Source organism: Eleutherodactylus coqui, chromosome 1 (assembly GCF_035609145.1).
Source record: "Eleutherodactylus coqui strain aEleCoq1 chromosome 1, aEleCoq1.hap1, whole genome shotgun sequence".
Classification (NCBI taxonomy): Eukaryota; Metazoa; Chordata; class Amphibia; order Anura; family Eleutherodactylidae; genus Eleutherodactylus; species Eleutherodactylus coqui.
In genome coordinates this window covers 8,655,766-8,672,514 of record NC_089837.1, presented here as the reverse complement: position 1 = coordinate 8,672,514, position 16,749 = coordinate 8,655,766, and positions in this window count along the sequence as shown.

The window sequence follows — 16,749 nt, the reverse complement described above, 5'->3', positions numbered from 1 at the left end:
CCTTTTTGTCAGTTTTGTCCAGAATCTACTTTTACTCTGGCTGGAACAGACTTCCGAAATTAAGGAATATAAGTGACAGTCTGTCAAATAGATTGCAAAAGTGTAAAATCAATTTTGCATTCCAACAATACAGTATAGACTATGCTGACAGAAGTATTGGGATGCACATAGAAGGTGATGGAATTGGATTACATTGACATTTTTTAATCCGGTGTTGGCCACCTTTGGCCACAATGACTGCGGTAACCCTCCAAGGCTGCTCTCCACCAAATTCCCATAGAAGTGTGGAGAGATAGTGAAGCTGGGGATAATGGGTGTGTTGGGCATGCTTGGATATGGCGCTGTAGTTCATTCATAAGATGCTTGTTGGTATTGAGATACGGACTTCGGGCTGGCCAATAAACTTAGTAGATGTTCTGCTTCTCAAAACAAGCCGGAACACTGTATGCTGTATGACATGGTGGTCGGTCATGTTGTTAAAGACAAAGAGCTGTACCAGAATATTGCCACAAGGTAGATAATGCGATATTGCCTGAAATGTCTCTGTACCCATTGGTGTTGAGGGTGGACTTCACTATAGCCAATGGCCCTAGTCAGCAGGAACACCCCACCGCCACCACCACCCTAACAGAACCACCTCCAAACCTCCCTGTTGGAATCTTACAATTGCATAGAAACTTCTCTCCCATCCTCCTCATTGCGCGGTCATTGTACCCCCACAGTGAGGAGGACACTGGATGGCACTCCGTTCACTTTCAGCTATACTGCAGGCGGTATAACGCCATGTGTTATAAAAGTGGGGGTGGTATTACAATTACGTCAGGTGTAGAGATGAGCGAGCACCAAAATGCTCGGGTGCTTGTGGCTCGAGTCGATCTTTCCGCGATGTTCGAGAGTTCGTTTCAAGTAACGAACTCCATTGAGGTCAATGGGCGACTCAAGCATTTTTGTATATGACCCATGCTCTGCTAAGGTTTTCATTTGTGAAAATCTGCAAAACCTATGAAAGTGATGGAAACGACACAGAAACGGATAGGGCAGGCGAGTGGCAACATGCAGGGCTGCATCTCAGGTTCCCAGGTCTCACTATTAGGCCACAATAGTGGCAAGAGTGCCCCCCCCCTAACAATTTTTACTTCGGACAAACCCTCATTAGCAAGGCATATCTTAGCTAAGCACCACACTACCTCCTACCAAGCACAATCACTGCCTGCGGGTCACACCCCTCCCCCTTCTTCTGGGTAACATGCTGCCCAACCCCCTTGCACGACCCTGCATCCGCAGCGCACACAAAAGTATCCCTGCGCAGCCTTCAGCTGCCCTCATGCCACACGCTGGACTCATAGCCACACCACCCTCATGTCTATTTATAAGTGTGTCTGCCATGTGGAGGAACTGGAAGCACACACTGCAGAGGGTTGGCAGTGTCAGGCAGCGACCCTTCTCGAAAGGGGTGGGCGATAGCCCACAATGCTGTTGAGAATTGATGATAAATTGACGTACAATCATCATTTCCAATCCTGTGCCACCTCCGTCAGGAACTGCAAACATGGGCATAAAGGGGACTCAGCTGCCATCCCAGCACTTCTACATATCTCCACAATGCAGCAATACTCGGTGTGGGAAGTATGTGAGCGGGCCCTGGGTCAGCCTCTGTCCCAGCAAACACCTTGTGTGGCCCAAGGTGCTGCGAGTGACATAGCAATGGGGACTTCATGTGTCCACACACTACTCATTGTGTTCGGGTGTCGGATACCTCATCGACAACGCAAGGGGTAAACCATCTGCACTCTGCACCCTACCCAAGCCTGTCAGTGTTTTGGGGACAGACAGGTAAAACACCTCAATGGGAAGTCTGTGTGCACCCACAGCATGGGTGGCTAGCAGGATCCCACACACGGTACATAAAGAAATCCCATTGCAGTGCCCTGGATAGCTGAGGTAACGTGAGAGAAAATACATGTTGGCTTCGGCCCACACTCCATGCCCTAGGCAGCTTGGGTTTTTTTAAAAGTGCCAGGCAGGTACAACTCCGCTATGGCAAGTCTGTGTGCACCCACAACATGGGTGGCTAGCAGGAACCCACAGACGGTACATAAAAAAATCCCATTGCAGTGCTCCGGATAGCTATGGTAACGTGAGAGAAAATACAAGTTGACCTCGGCCCACAATCCATGCCCTAGTCAGTCTAGGTTTTTTTTTGGTAGAACACCGCAATGGGAAGACTTAGTGCACCCATAGTATACACAGACCCCTGTAATATTCCTGTAGCAAAGGTATAAGCTGACCCCACTAACAGTTATGTTGCAGAAGTCTAGGGAGACCCCAGTAACATTTCTATAGCAGCAGTATAAGCAGACCCATGAAACATTTATGTAGCAGGAGCATAGGCAGACCCCAGTACCATTTTTGTAGCAGCAGTACAGGCAGACCCAGTACCATTTTTGTAGCAGCAGTACAGGCAGACCCAGTACCATTTCTGTAGAAGTAAAGGCAGACCCCAGTAACATGTCTGTCGCATCAGTATAAGCAGACCCCTATAACATTTATGTAGCAGAAGCATAGGCAGACCCCAGTACCATTTTTGTAGCAGAAGTATACGCAGACCCCTGTAACATTTCTGTAGTAACCGTATAGACAGTTCCCAGTAACATTTCTGTAGCAGAAGTATAGGCAGACCTCAGTAACATCCTTGTGGCAGCAGTATAAGCAGACCCCTATAACATTTATGTAGCAGAAGCATAGGCAGACCCCAGTACCATTTTTGTAGCAAAAGTATACGTAGACCCCTCTAACATTTCCTATAGACAGATCCCAGTAACATTTCCATAGCAGAAGTATAGGCAGACCCCAGTAACATCCTTGTGGCAGCAGTATAAGCAGACCCCTGTAACATTTACGTGGCAGAAGTATAGGCAGACCCCTGTAACATTCATGAAGCAGCAGTATAGGCAGACCCCTGTAACACGTAAGTGGCAGCAGTATAGGCAGACCCCTGTAACGTTATTGTAGCAGAAGTATAGGCAGGCAGACCCCAGCAAAATTTCTGTAGTAATAGTATAGGCAAACCTCTGAAACATTGGGATACCATGAGGGTAGGTGAAGGCCACAAAAATTAGTTGGATAAGAGTGTAGGTGTGGGCCCCAAAAACAAGTGTACCAAGAGTACAAGTGTACCTCTGAAAAATCTATCAACCGAGAGGGCAGGTGAAACCCATAAACATTTTTTTAAAGATACAGCAAACTGTTGCTTAATTTGTAACAGAGCCTGTAGGCAGCTCTGTTGAAAAAAATTGGTTCATGTTACGGTCTCAATACTTTTGAAACTTTGAAAAATTGTAAAAACATTGGTAGATGAGCCTTTTGGGCCGCAGAAAAATTGGCCGTTCAGCGAAATGACATGTTGTTTCTGGAGGAAGAGTAGCAGGAGGAGGACTAATGTCAGAGACAGATTGACAAAGATAAATGCCCCATTTTCCAGGAGATAGAGAAGAGTGCTTTTATCTGCGGTTGCAGCGAAAACAATCTTTAGGTTCCGCTGCTCTCCGCCGGTGGAGAAGAGAAGTCAGGGAAAATCCAGGCTTTGTTCATCTTTATGAGTGTAAGCATGTCGGCAGTGGCAGTTGACAGGCGGGTACGCTTGTCTGTGATGATTCCCCCAGCTGCACTAAACACCCTCTCTGACAAGACGCTAGCAGCAGGGCAAGCCAGCACCTCCAGGGCATACAGCGCAAGTTCGTGCCACGTGTCCAGCTTTGACACCCAATAGTTGTATGGAGCAGAGGCATCACGGAGGATAGAGGTACAATCGCCTACGTACTCCTTCACCATCTTTTTACAGTGCTCCCCCCGACTCAGCCTTGACTGGGGGGTGGTGACACAGTCTTGCTGGGGAGCCATAAAGCTGGCAAAGGCCTTGGAGAGTGTTCCCCTGCCTGCGTTGAACATGCTGCCTGATCTCCATGCCTCCCCTGCTTTTTGGCCCTCGGAACTGCGCCTTCTGCCACTAGCGCTGTCAGATGGGAAGTTTACCATCAGTTTGTCCACCACGGCCCTGTGGTATTGCATCACTCTCGAACCCCTTTCCTCTTCGGGAATGAGAGTGGAAAGGTTCTCCTTATACCGTGGGTCGAAAAAGGGTGTACACCCAGTAATCCGTAGTGGCCAGAATGCGTCTAACGCGAGGGTCACGAGAAAGGCAGCCTAACATGAAGTCAGCCATGTATGCCAGGGTACCAGTATGCAACACATCGCTGTCCTCACTAGGAAGATCACTTTCAGGATTCTCCTCCTCCTCCTCGTCCACAGGCCATACAGGCTGAACAGATGGGAGGCAAGTAGCATGGGTACCCTCTGCAGTGGGTCCAGCTGTCTCTTCCCCCTCCTGCTCCTCCCCCTCCTCCTCCTCCAAAACGCGCTGAGATATAGACATGAGGGTGCTCTGACTATCAAGCGACATACTCTCTTCCCCCATCTCCTGTTCCGACCGCAAAGCATCAGCCTTTATGCTTTGCAGCCAACTTCTCAGCAGGCAGAGCAGAGGAATGGTGACGCTAATGATTGCAGCATCGCCGCTTACCATCTGGGTAGACTCCTCAAAGTTTCCGAGGACCTGGCAGATGTCTGCCATCCAGGCCCACTCCTTGGTAAAGAATTGGGGAGGCTGACTACCACTCCGTCTCCCATGTTGGAGTTGGTATTCCATTATTGTTCTACGCTGGTCATACAGCCTGGCCAACATGTGGAGCGTAGAATTCCACCATGTGGGCACATTGCAGAACCGCCGGTGCTCTGGCAGATTAAACCGATGTTGCAGGGTCCTCAGGGTGGCAGCGTCCATGATGGACTTGCGGAAATGTGCGCAGACGCGCCGCACCTTGCTGAGCAGGTCAGATAAGTGCGGGTAGTTTTTCAGAAACCGCTGAACCACCAGATTGAAGACGTGGGTCAGGCATGGCACGTGTGTGAGGCTGCCGAGCTGCAGAGCCGCCACCAGGTTACAGCCGTTGTCACACATGACCATGCCCAGTTGGAGGCTCAGTGGCGAAAGCCAGAGGTCGGTCTGGTCTGTCAGACCCTGCAACAGCTCGGGGGCCGTGTGCCCCTTGTTATCTAGGCTGAGTAGTTTTAGCACGGCCTGCTGACGTTTGCCCACCGCTCTGCTGCTGCGCCACGCCACACTGACTGCTGGCGACGTGCTGCTCACATTTCTTAATTGAGAGGTAGAGGTTGCGTTGGAGGAGGAGGAAGGGGAGGGGTTAGAGGAGGTGGCATAGACCGCCGCAGATACCAGAACCGAGGAAGGACCCGCTATTCTGGGTGTGGGTTGAACATGCGAGGTCCCAGGCTCTGACTCGGTCCCAGCCTCCACCAAATTCACCCAATGTGCCGTCGGGGAGATATAGTGACCCTGCCCGCCAGTACTTGTCCACGGGTCCGTGGTTAAGTGGACCCTCCCAGTAACTGTGTTGGTGAGGGCACGATTGATGCGGGAGACATGCTGGTGTAGGGCTGGGATGGCACACCAGGAAAAATAGTGGCGACTGGGGACTGAGTAGCGTGGGACCGCCGCCGCCATCATGTTTTTGAAAGCCTCCATTTCCACAAGCCTATACGGCAGCATCTCCAGGCTGATCAATTTGGCAATGTGCACGTTTAAAGCTTGAGCGTGCGGGTGCGTGGCGGCGTATTTGCGCTTGTGCTCCAACGCTTGCACTAGCGACAGCTGGACGCTGCGCTGTGAGACATTGCTGCATGGGGCCGAGGACAGCGGAGGTGAGGGTGTGGGTGCAGGCCGGGAGGTGCTCATGCCTGTGTCTTGAGAGGGAAAAAACTTTTTACTGCGCTACACTCCCAACCCAAACCGTCCTGTGGGAATAAGCTACTAAAAACATAAGTCAATAGTAAGCTATAATTTTATTCCCCATACTACACATAACAGATATATTAAAAGAAACGCGTTTCTGCGTCCACTGACGCCTTTATCAAGCTAAAACGTTTTAGCTTGATAAAGGCGTTAGTGGACGCAGAAACGCGTTGCTTTTAATATATCTGTTATGTGTAATATGGGGAATAAAATTATAGCTTACTATTGACTTATGTTTTTAGTAGCTTATTCCCACAGGACGGTTTAGGTTGGGAGTGTAGCGCAGTGAAAAGTTTTTTTCTTTTTTGTATCATTGTTTATTTCCCAATTTGTTCTCTGAAACTTTTTGGGGTACTTTTTGAGCTGCTGCTCTCTAGATTAGCTTAGTAGAACTATTAGATTCTCTAGCACTAGCTTTTCTGGATAAAACTCCACCCATCGGCAAAGAAACGCTCTAAAGGTGAACGTGGATTCCTGGTGCAGGTGGGACACAAATTTATGTTTGTTGCCCCGCCTGACACCCGGTAAGTAGAATCCGATATAGTTACTAATTTTTTCATTTTTGTGATGGCGCTCTCCCTAACTTTTGTGTCTTGAGAGGGGGGTTGGATCTGAGTCGCAGGTTGGAGCACAGTGGGAGAGGCAGTGGTGCGACCCGGAGGCGGTGAACTGCCTTCATCCCACCTCGTGGGGTGTTTGGCCTTCATATGCCTGCGCATGCTGGTGGTGGTGAGGCTGGTACTGGTGGCTCCCCGGCTGATCTTGGCGTGACACAGGTTGCACACCACTGTTCGTCGGTCGTCCGCGCTCTCACTGAAAAACATCCACACCTTTGAAGACCTAGGCCTCTGCAGGGTGGCTTGGCGTGAGGGGGTACTTTGGGAAACAGTTGGGGGAGTCTTCGCTCTGGCCCTGTCTCTACTCCTGGCCACCCCACTGCGTCTTCCAACCTGTCCTGCTGCTGCACTTGCCTCCCCCTCTGAACACCTGTCCTCAGTTGGCTTAGCGAACCAGGTGGGGTCAGTCACCTCATCGTCCAGCGGCTCTTCCTCCAAATCCTCTGTGCGCTCCTCCCTCAGACTTACTGCCCTTACTACTACCTCACAGATAGACAACTGTGTCTCATCATCATTGTCCTCCTCATCCACTGAAAGCTCTTGAGACAGTTGCTGAAAGTCCCCAGCCTCATCACCCGGACCCCGGGAACTTTCCAAAGGTTGGGCATCGATCACGACAAACTCCTCAGGTGAGAGTGGAACCATTTTTTCCCAATCAAGGCAGGGGCCCGAGAACAGTTCCTGGGAGTCTGCCTGCTCATCAGAATGTGTCATTTTCATGGAGCGAGGAGGCTGGGAGGAAGGAGGAGCAGCAGCGAGAGGATTCAGAGTTGCAGCAGTGGACGACGTAGAAGACTGGGTGGTCGATACATTGCTGCTCTGCTTGTAATAAAGGACTACCACGTGGACCCAAAAATTGTGATATGAAGCTGGGGACCCCAGAAACTTGCCTTTCTCCTAATCCCACAGCAGCCGGCTGCGATTCACCTGGACCAGGAACTCAGCCTGTACCCACACTCTCACTTGGACCTCCGCGTCCACGTCCTCTAGGCCTACCCCTACCCCTCAGCATGGTGTATTACGAAAAGAGTGTGAATAATTCTGGAATTATTGGCGTACCCTTTTTACACTGACAGCGGTTATGTAACGCTAACTCCAGTCAGAAACAAAGAATAAGGAAGGCTGCAAACAGGCCTAGCCGTGCAATAGTGATTCACTACAACTCCCAGCAGCCAGGCAGTAAAATGCACACGGTCACAGGTAGCTCTAAGAAGGAGCTTTTATTTAATTAAAAGAAAAAAAAGGATGCAGGCGTGTATATGACTTTCCCTCTATCAGGGGCTGTTGCCGCACGCTGTGCGTGAAGTTGACGGCAGGCACAGAGCGGTGTAAAAAATTATGGAATTATTGGCGTCCAGTTGGAGGCTGACAGCGGTTATGTAACGCAAACTGTAGTCCGAAAAAAATTATACGCAAGTCTGCAAAAAGGCCTAGCTGGGTAATAGTGAGGCACCACAACTCCCAGCAACCAGGCAGTAAAATGCGCACGGTCACAGGTAGCCCTAAGAAGGACCGTTGGGGTTCTTGTAGACAGGATTCTACACTACCACTGTCCCTGCCTGACCAGTACTGCCCCTATACTCAGGGCAAAACTGTTCCCAGCTGCCACAACAGTAATGCACAGGGTCAAATGTGGCCCTAAGAAGGACCGTTGGGGTTCTTGAAGACGCTAACAGTAACCTAACACTCTCCCTATAGCAGGAACAGCACTCTCCCCTCTCCCAGTGTGTGTCTGAGGCGAGCCGCGGGTGGGACCGCTTTGAATACTCAGCGGTCACTTGATCTCACCAGCCACTCATGCAGGGGGGTGGGATAGGGCTGGCACGTCACAGAAGGAAGTTGTAATGCCTTCCCTGCATGTCTATTGGCTCGAAAATGGCTAAAACATGCAGGGAAGGAAATGGAATTAACTCGAGTACCGCGTGGTGCTCGTCTGGAGTAACGAGCATCTCGAGCACCCTAATACTCGAACAAGCATCAAGCTCGGACGAGTACGTTCGCTCATCTCTAATAAAGTGTATACAATCATGGCTGCCATACTGACCTACTGGTGAATGTCAGGAGTGAAGACCTGTACAACCTTGGAATTGTAGGGGAAGTCTGTAGATGTAGACCCCCTCTCAAAATCATTTCTTCTCAAATAGAAGTATCACTAATAATATTAGTAGAGCTTTCATCAACATAGAAGTTGGGAGGGGATGGAGTAGGCACCTCCACTCCATCATGTTCATAGATGGAACCAATATGTCGAACAGGGTGAACAGCATCAGGAAGAAAAAGTTTATCGAAAGTGATGGAAAAGTCAACTGTACTCAAAAATAGATCCACAAAAGAGGTAAAGGTGGCAGCAATTTGGTGCAAGTAAAACTTGTGTATTCCTCCAGGTGTAAAAACAACGTTTTGACTCTTAGCAAGTCTTTTTCAAGTCTAAAAACACTCAGCAACAAACCACATTTAAATAGTGCATGCATAAAGGGATAAACCAATCACAGTGAATATCATCACAATTGTTACCTCCTCTGACAAGCGGGTGAATAGCGTCCATAATTGGCAGCATCATGGCGATTTGTAACCTGTATATCATTATACTTCAATCGGGCCACATTGCGCATTTCAGTAGCTCATAATGTATCACAAATAGGAAGAACTCGCGATAACTCCTTCCCAGACATTCAATAGCGTCCTGCATATCTCGCGCATGCGCCATAGTGACAGTTTACAGCCCATGTATACCTACGCAATCGTCGGGGTCCATTGCACATGTCAATAGCCCACAATGCTTCGCGTGTTCGTAAAGTCTCGCGTTAGCTCCTTCGTGGGTAATCAATGGCGTCCTGTATGTCCCGCGCATGCGCAGAGCGCTCCGTGGAGTCACGCATTATGTGTCATCACTACTGAATCACAGGGATGTGTTATCCCAACCTGTCATGAGCCGTGCATGCGCAGTTGATTCTAGAAAGCCGCATCTATATATATAAAGCTGAAAGCCCTCACTGACTGACTGACTCGCCAAAAGTTCTCCAACTTCCCGATGTCGTAGAAACATGAAATTTGGCGCAAGCATAGATTATCTCCAAAATAGGAAAATAAATTGGGTCCCAACTCGATTATTCAATTCTAGCGCAAAAGAATTGGCGTCGAAATTTAACGTACATAATCTAAATCACTCACTTCCCAATGTCATAGAAACGGGAAATTTGGCACGAGCATTGATTATGTCATAAATAGGAAAAGCTAATGGGTCCCAACTCGATTATTCAATTCTATGCGCAAAAGAATTAGCGTCCAAATTTTACGTGCGGAATGTAATTTTCTCACTTTCCGGTGTCATAGAAACGTGAAATTTGGCACGAGCATTGATTATGTCATAAATAGGAAAAGTTAATAGGTCCCAACTCCATTATTCAATTCTATGCGCAAAAGAATTGGCGTCGAAATTTTACGTGCGGAATGTATTTTCTTTACTTTCCAGTGTCATAGAAACAGGAAATTTGGCACGAGCATTGATTATGTCATAAATAGTAAAAGCTAATGGGTCCCAACTCCATTATTCAATTCTATGCGCGAAAGAATTAGCGTCCAAATTTTACGTGCGGAATGTAATTTTCTCACTTTCCGGTGTCATAGAAACGTGAAATTTGGCACGAGCATTGATTATGTCATAAATAGGAAAAGTTAATAGGTCCTAACTCCATTATTCAATTCTATGCGCAAAAGAATTGGCGTCGAAATTTTACGTGCGGAATGTATTTTCTTTACTTTCCAGTGTCATAGAAACAGGAAATTTGGCACGAGCATTGATTATGTCATAAATAGTAAAAGCTAATGGGTCCCAACTCCATTATTCAATTCTATGCGCAAAAGAATTATCGTCCATATTTTACGTACGGAATGTAATTTTCTCACATTCCGGTGTCATAGAAACGGTAAATTTGGCACGAGCATTGATTATGTCATAAATATGAAAAGCTTATGGGTCCCAACTCCATTATTCAATTCTAGTGCAAAAGAATTGGCGTTGAAATTTTACGTGCGCAATGTAATTTTCTCACTTTCCGGTGTCATAGAAACAGGAAAATTGGCACGAGCATTGATTATGTCATAAATAGGAAAAGCTAATGGGTCCCAACTCGATTATTCAATTCTATGCGCAAAAGAATTAGCGTCCAAATTTTACGTGCGGAATGTAATTTTTTCACTTTCCGGTGTCATAGAAACAGGAAATTTGGCACGAGCATTGATTATGTCATAAATAGTAAAAGTTAATGGGTCCCAACTCGATTATTCAATTCTATGCGCAAAAGAATTGGCGTCGAAATTTAACGTACATAATCTAAATCACTCACTTCCCAATGTCATAGAAACGGGAAATTTGGCACGAGCATTGATTATGTCATAAATAGGAAAATCTAATGGGTCCCAACTCGATTATTCAATTCTATGCGCAAAAGAATTAGCGTCCAAATTTTACGTGCGGAATGTAATTTTCTCACTTTCCGGTATCATAGAAACGTGAAATTTGGCACGAGCATTGATTATGTCATAAATAGGAAAAGTTAATAGGTCCCAACTCCATTATTCAATTCTATGCGCAAAAGAATTGGCGTCGAAATTTTACGTGCGGAATGTATTTTCTTTACTTTCCAGTGTCATAGAAACAGGAAATTTGGCACAAGCATTGATTATGTCATAAATAGTAAAAGCTAATGGGTCCCAACTCCATTATTCAATTCTATGCGCAAAAGAATTAGCGTCCATATTTTACGTACGGAATGTAATTTTCTCACATTCCGGTGTCATAGAAACGGGAAATTTGGCACGAGCATTGATTGTGTCATAAATAGGAAAAGCGAATGGGTCCCAACTCCATTATTCAATTCTAGTGCAAAAGAATTGGCGTTGAAATTTTACGTGCGGAATGTAATTTTCTCACTTTCCGGTGTCATAGAAACAGGAAATTTGGCACGGGCATTGATTATGTCATAAATAGGAAAAGCTAATGGGTCCCAACTCGATTATTCAATTCTATGCGCAAAAGAATTGGCGTCCAAATTTTACGTACGGAATGTAATTTTCTCACTTTCCGGTGTCATAGAAACGGGGAATTTGGCACGAGCATTGATTATGTCATACATAGGAAAAGCGAATGGGTCCCAAGTCCATTATTCAATTCTATGCGCAAAAGAATTAGCATCCAATTTTACATGCGGTATGTAATTTTCTCACTTTCCGGTGTCATAGAAACGGGAAATTTGGCACGAGCATTTATGTCATAAATAGGAAAAGCTAATGGGTCTCAACTCCATTATTCAATTCTATGCGCAAAAGAATTAGTGTCCAAATTTTATGTACGTAATCTAATTCTCTCACTTCCTGATGTAATTTTATATGAAGGAAACGTCGCATGGTTTCCTCCACGTGGAGTTTCCTGGGTAACGCAGAGAACTATGCAAAATGGTGAACATATGTTTTTCCTCAGTATCTCTAAAGTAACCACGACTTCATAAGATTTTCCGTGTGAACACCAGATAAACACCAGTACCAAATTAACTTGGGCGAAGCCGGGTATATCAGCTAGTATATAATAAGGGGCAAGTACCTAGGCTGACAGGCATCGTAATGTCACAAAATTATATGGGGACATAATGGCGTGCCAATCCACGTTTGTGTGGGGTCCGTTTTTATTAAAGAAACTCAATTATATCAATTAGCTCTTGGAGCTTACATTCAAAAAATGTATTGCAGAATTGTGTATAGGCATGATGGTGTGCTGAACGCAATTTGTAGAGTCACACAATATAATGTTTATTAACCAACCAAAGTTGCATCAATTATCCCTAAAAGATGTTATTTGTATAATTGTATCCAGATAGTAAGATCAGCCTAGTATTTCCTTTGCGTACCAAAATAGAATATATATGTCTCATGTCTAAATACCAGCCTAATTCGCTCTTGATGTCTCATTACCTTACTTATAGACCCGGCTGGTACATTATATCTAGAATACGCATAGAGACATAATGACCCCAGGCATCTCCTCATTATCATGTAATCACCTTATTTGACCCATATATTCCTTTAATGGCTATAAAATCTCCATGTGACAGGAAGACGCAGAATACATCATTATATTTAGACAAAAGCGTTTTTTTTGCTATGATCATGCCTATTAAATCACAATCATATCCATATTATGTTATGTACAAAATATAGAAAGAGTGTCACCAATGAAGTACCCCAATTTATTAAGAATTCAAATATAGGTGTAAAGCCCCTGCCATAATGATCGCCAATATGGACTGTGAAAACAAAAGAACACAGAATTAAAAACATAAATCGTCACTTATTGCTGTAATACTTCTAAATGCATCACAAGCTGACATATCTTACAAGTACACGGCAGCATTGTATCCCTGGTGAAGGCCCTTTGGGTCATCGTATCCAAAAGACATATCCACTGCAATTCCTTTTTCTTTGGAGCCTTAGTCCTATCACCTCCCCTTACTGATGGTGGAACGTCATCAATAACCCGAAATTTCAACTGACTAATCGAGTGATTGTGACCATAAAAATGTCGCGAGACGGGTAGATCTAAATTTCTGAATAGTGCTCTTATGGTTTGTTATCCTTGTCCTCACCTCCTTCGTGGTTTCACCCGCATATTGTAATCCACATGGACAAGTTATCAAGTACACAACGTAGGATGACGAACACGTAGATCGACCTTTAATCTGAAAGCTGGCACCGCTTTGTGAATGATGGAATTTATCTCCTTTTACCATATTAGCACAGCATGAACATCGCAAGCATGGGTAATTGCCCGTTTTGCTAGGGATAAATGTCCGCTGTTTGGATGAATACTTCTTTATAAACCGTGTACAGACCAATTTGTCACGTAAACTAGGACAACGCCTATATGACATAATGGGTTAGTTTTGGAATTCATTACATTTGGCACCAACTGCAATACTGGCCAATGTCTGTTCAAAATCGACGAGATCCGCCTTCTCATTGGGCTGTAGGGAGACACAAATGGTATCCGTCCGTGAGTCTCACTTCTACATTTAGGTGTAAGCAGTGTCTCTCTTGGTGTTTGTTTGGCACTCAGTGAAGTCTCACTTCAATAATTAAAAAAAATATATATTTGAGGGGTTTCTGAGAGATGCCATCCTAGAATACCTCAAGGAGAACAACAGTATAACCCCTCCTCAGAATGGGTTCAAGAGGGGTCAATCATGTCAGACCAATCTGATCAGCTTCTATGATGAAGTAAGTTCTAGGCTTGACCTGGAAGAGTCTATTGATCTCGTATATCTGGACTTCTCTAAAGCATTTGACACCATGTATACTCTAAAAGCTATGAAGACCACTTACAACATCTCTGTGAAGTCTTTCAGATCTTAGTAGACCATGGTCTAAAAATTAAATGTGTCACTTGCTGCAGACTCAGGTGCACTGCCTCAGACACATCGTTAGTGCTGGTGGAGTGTATGCTGATCCTGATAATACAGCGGCAGTGAAAAATTGGCCCACTCCAAAAACCTTTAAAGAAGTCAGAAGGTTTCTAGGCTTTGTCGGCTACTACCAGCGCTTTATACCCAATTTTGCCCATATAGCTGCCCCTTTACAAGGAGTTATGAGGGCACATTCAAAAGAAGTACATTAGAGACTAGAGATGAGTGAGCATACTTGTCCGAGCTTGATGCTCGTTTGAGCATAAGGGTACTCAAGATGCTTGGTACTCGAGTCAATTTAATTTCCTTCCCCGCATGTTTAGCTCCATTTTTTAGCCAATAAACATGCGGGGAAGGCATTACTACTTCCTCCAGAAGCGTGCTAGCCCACTGCATGTCTACAGCAGTGAGTGGCTGGCGGGGTCAGGTGACCACCGAGTACTTAAACTGGTGCCGTCCGTGGGTCGCCTCAGACGCATGCTGGCAGAGGTTAGGGAAAGAGCTGTCGCTCAGATAGGGAAAGTGTTAGAGTAGGGCAGATCCTGTTTTCAAGAACCCAACAGTCCTTCTTAAGGCTACTCCTCATTGTGTGCATTACTTTTTTGGCTGGCTGGGAGCAGTAGTGCACCAATTTTTTTTCCAAGCATCTAGGCCTGCGCAGAGTATCTCACATCTACCATTCTCTGTGTTGGGTGCATTAGCCGCAGTTATCAGCACTATCCACTGGGTTAATTTTTCTGCCCCTGTGCAGAGCATTTCACATCTCCCATTTTGTGTGCGATGAATTAGCCAGAGTTCTCATCGCTAAACAGTGGGCTAATTTTTCCTGGGGCAGTGCAGAGCATCTCACATATCCCATTCGCTGTGTGCGGTTTTAGCCAGAGTTCTCATCGCTAAACAGTCTGTTAATTTTTTATGGGGCTGTGCAGAGCATCTCACATCTACCATTTGCTGTGTGAGGTCAATTAGCCAGAGTTCTCATCGCTAAACAGTCCGTTAATTTTTTCTCCAGCAGTGCAGAGCATATCACAATACCTTTTCCTTGTGTGCGGTGAAGTAGCCGCAGTTATCAGCACTATCCACTGGGTTAATAATAGTTTTCTGCCCCTGCGCAGAGCATCTCACATCTACCATTGTCTGTGTGCGGTGAAGTAGCCGCACTTATCGGCACTATCCACTGAGTTACTTTTTTCTGCCACTTTATACAGCCTCTATTATCTACAAGTTTCTGTGTGCGGTAAATTACCCCTAGGTATCAGTGCAAGACAGCGGTTTAATTTTTTCTTTCACAGCATAGAGCCTCCGGTATCCACAAGTCTCTGTGTGTGGTGAATTAGCCCCATTTCTTAGTGCTATACAGTGTGTTAATTTATTTGGGCACTGCTCTATCCTTTATCCGACATGATGAGGAGTAGGGGTAAGGGTCGAGGACGTGGACACGGGCATCAAAGTGAGGGTGTGGGCAGAGACAGGGTCCTGGGTGGGGTGAATCACAGCCAGCTGAAGAGGGATTAGGGGGGTGCCACATCTCTCTGCTCCCCAGCTTCATATCACAATTTGCAGGTCCACGTTGCAGACCTTTATTACAAGCACAGTAGTGCGAACAGGTGCTGTCGTGGATCGCGGATGTATCGAACCCCCAGTCTTCCACGCAGTCCACTACTGAGACTGCACCTTTGAATCCTCTGGTTGCTCCCCCTTCCTCACACCCTCATCACTCCAGGAAGGAGATATTATGAGCAGGCAGACTCCCAGGAACTGTTCTCGGGTCGCTGCTCTGAGTGGAAAAAAATGGTTTCTCACTCACCTGAGGAGTTTGTTGTGACCGATGCCCAACATTTGGAAAGTTCCCGGAGTCCGGGTGATGAGGCTGGGGACTTCCAGCAACTGTCTCCAGAGCTTTTTGTGGATGAGGATAATGAGACACAGTTGTCTGTCAGCGAGGTTATTGTAAGGGCAGTAAGTCCGAGGGAAGAGCGCACAGAGGATTCGGAGGAAGAGCTGCTGGACCATGAGGTGACTGACCCCACTTGGCTTGCTAAGCCTACTGAAGACATGGCTTCAGAAGGGAAGGCCAGTGCAGCAGCAGGACAGGTTGGAAGAGGCAGTGGGGTGGCCAGGGGGAGAGGCAGGACCAGAATCCACCAACTGTTTTCCACAGCACCCCTTTGCGGCAAACCTCCGTGCAGAGGGCTAGATGTTCAAAGGTGTGAATGTTTTTAAGTGAGAGCGTGGACGACCGACGAACAGTGGTGTGCAAACTGTGCCACACCAAGATTAGCCGGGGAGCCACTACCAGCCTCACCACCACCAGCATGCGCAGGCATATGGTTTGCCAAGCACCTCGCAAGGTGGGATAAAGGCCATTCACCGCCTCCGGGTCACAACACTGCCTCTTCCCCTGTGCCACAACCTGCCACACAGATCCAATCCCCCTCCCAGGACGCAGGCATGAGCGTCTCCCGGCCTGCACCCACACCCTCACCTCCACGGTCCTCCACAGCCTCTAGCAATGTCTCCCGGAAAAGCGTTAAGCTGTCGCTAACACAAGCATTGGAGCAAAAGCAGAAATACGCCGACACCCACCCGCATGCACAATCTTTAAACGTGCACATTGCCGAATTACTCAGCGTGAAGATGCTGCCATACAGGCTTGTGAAAACGGAGGCTTTCAAAAACATGATGGCGGTGGTGGTCCCGGGCTACTCCGTCCCCAGTCGCCACTATTTTTCCCGGTGTGCCATCCCCACCCTACACCAGCATGTTTCCCGCAACATAAACCGTGCCCTCACCAATGCAGTTACAGGGAAGC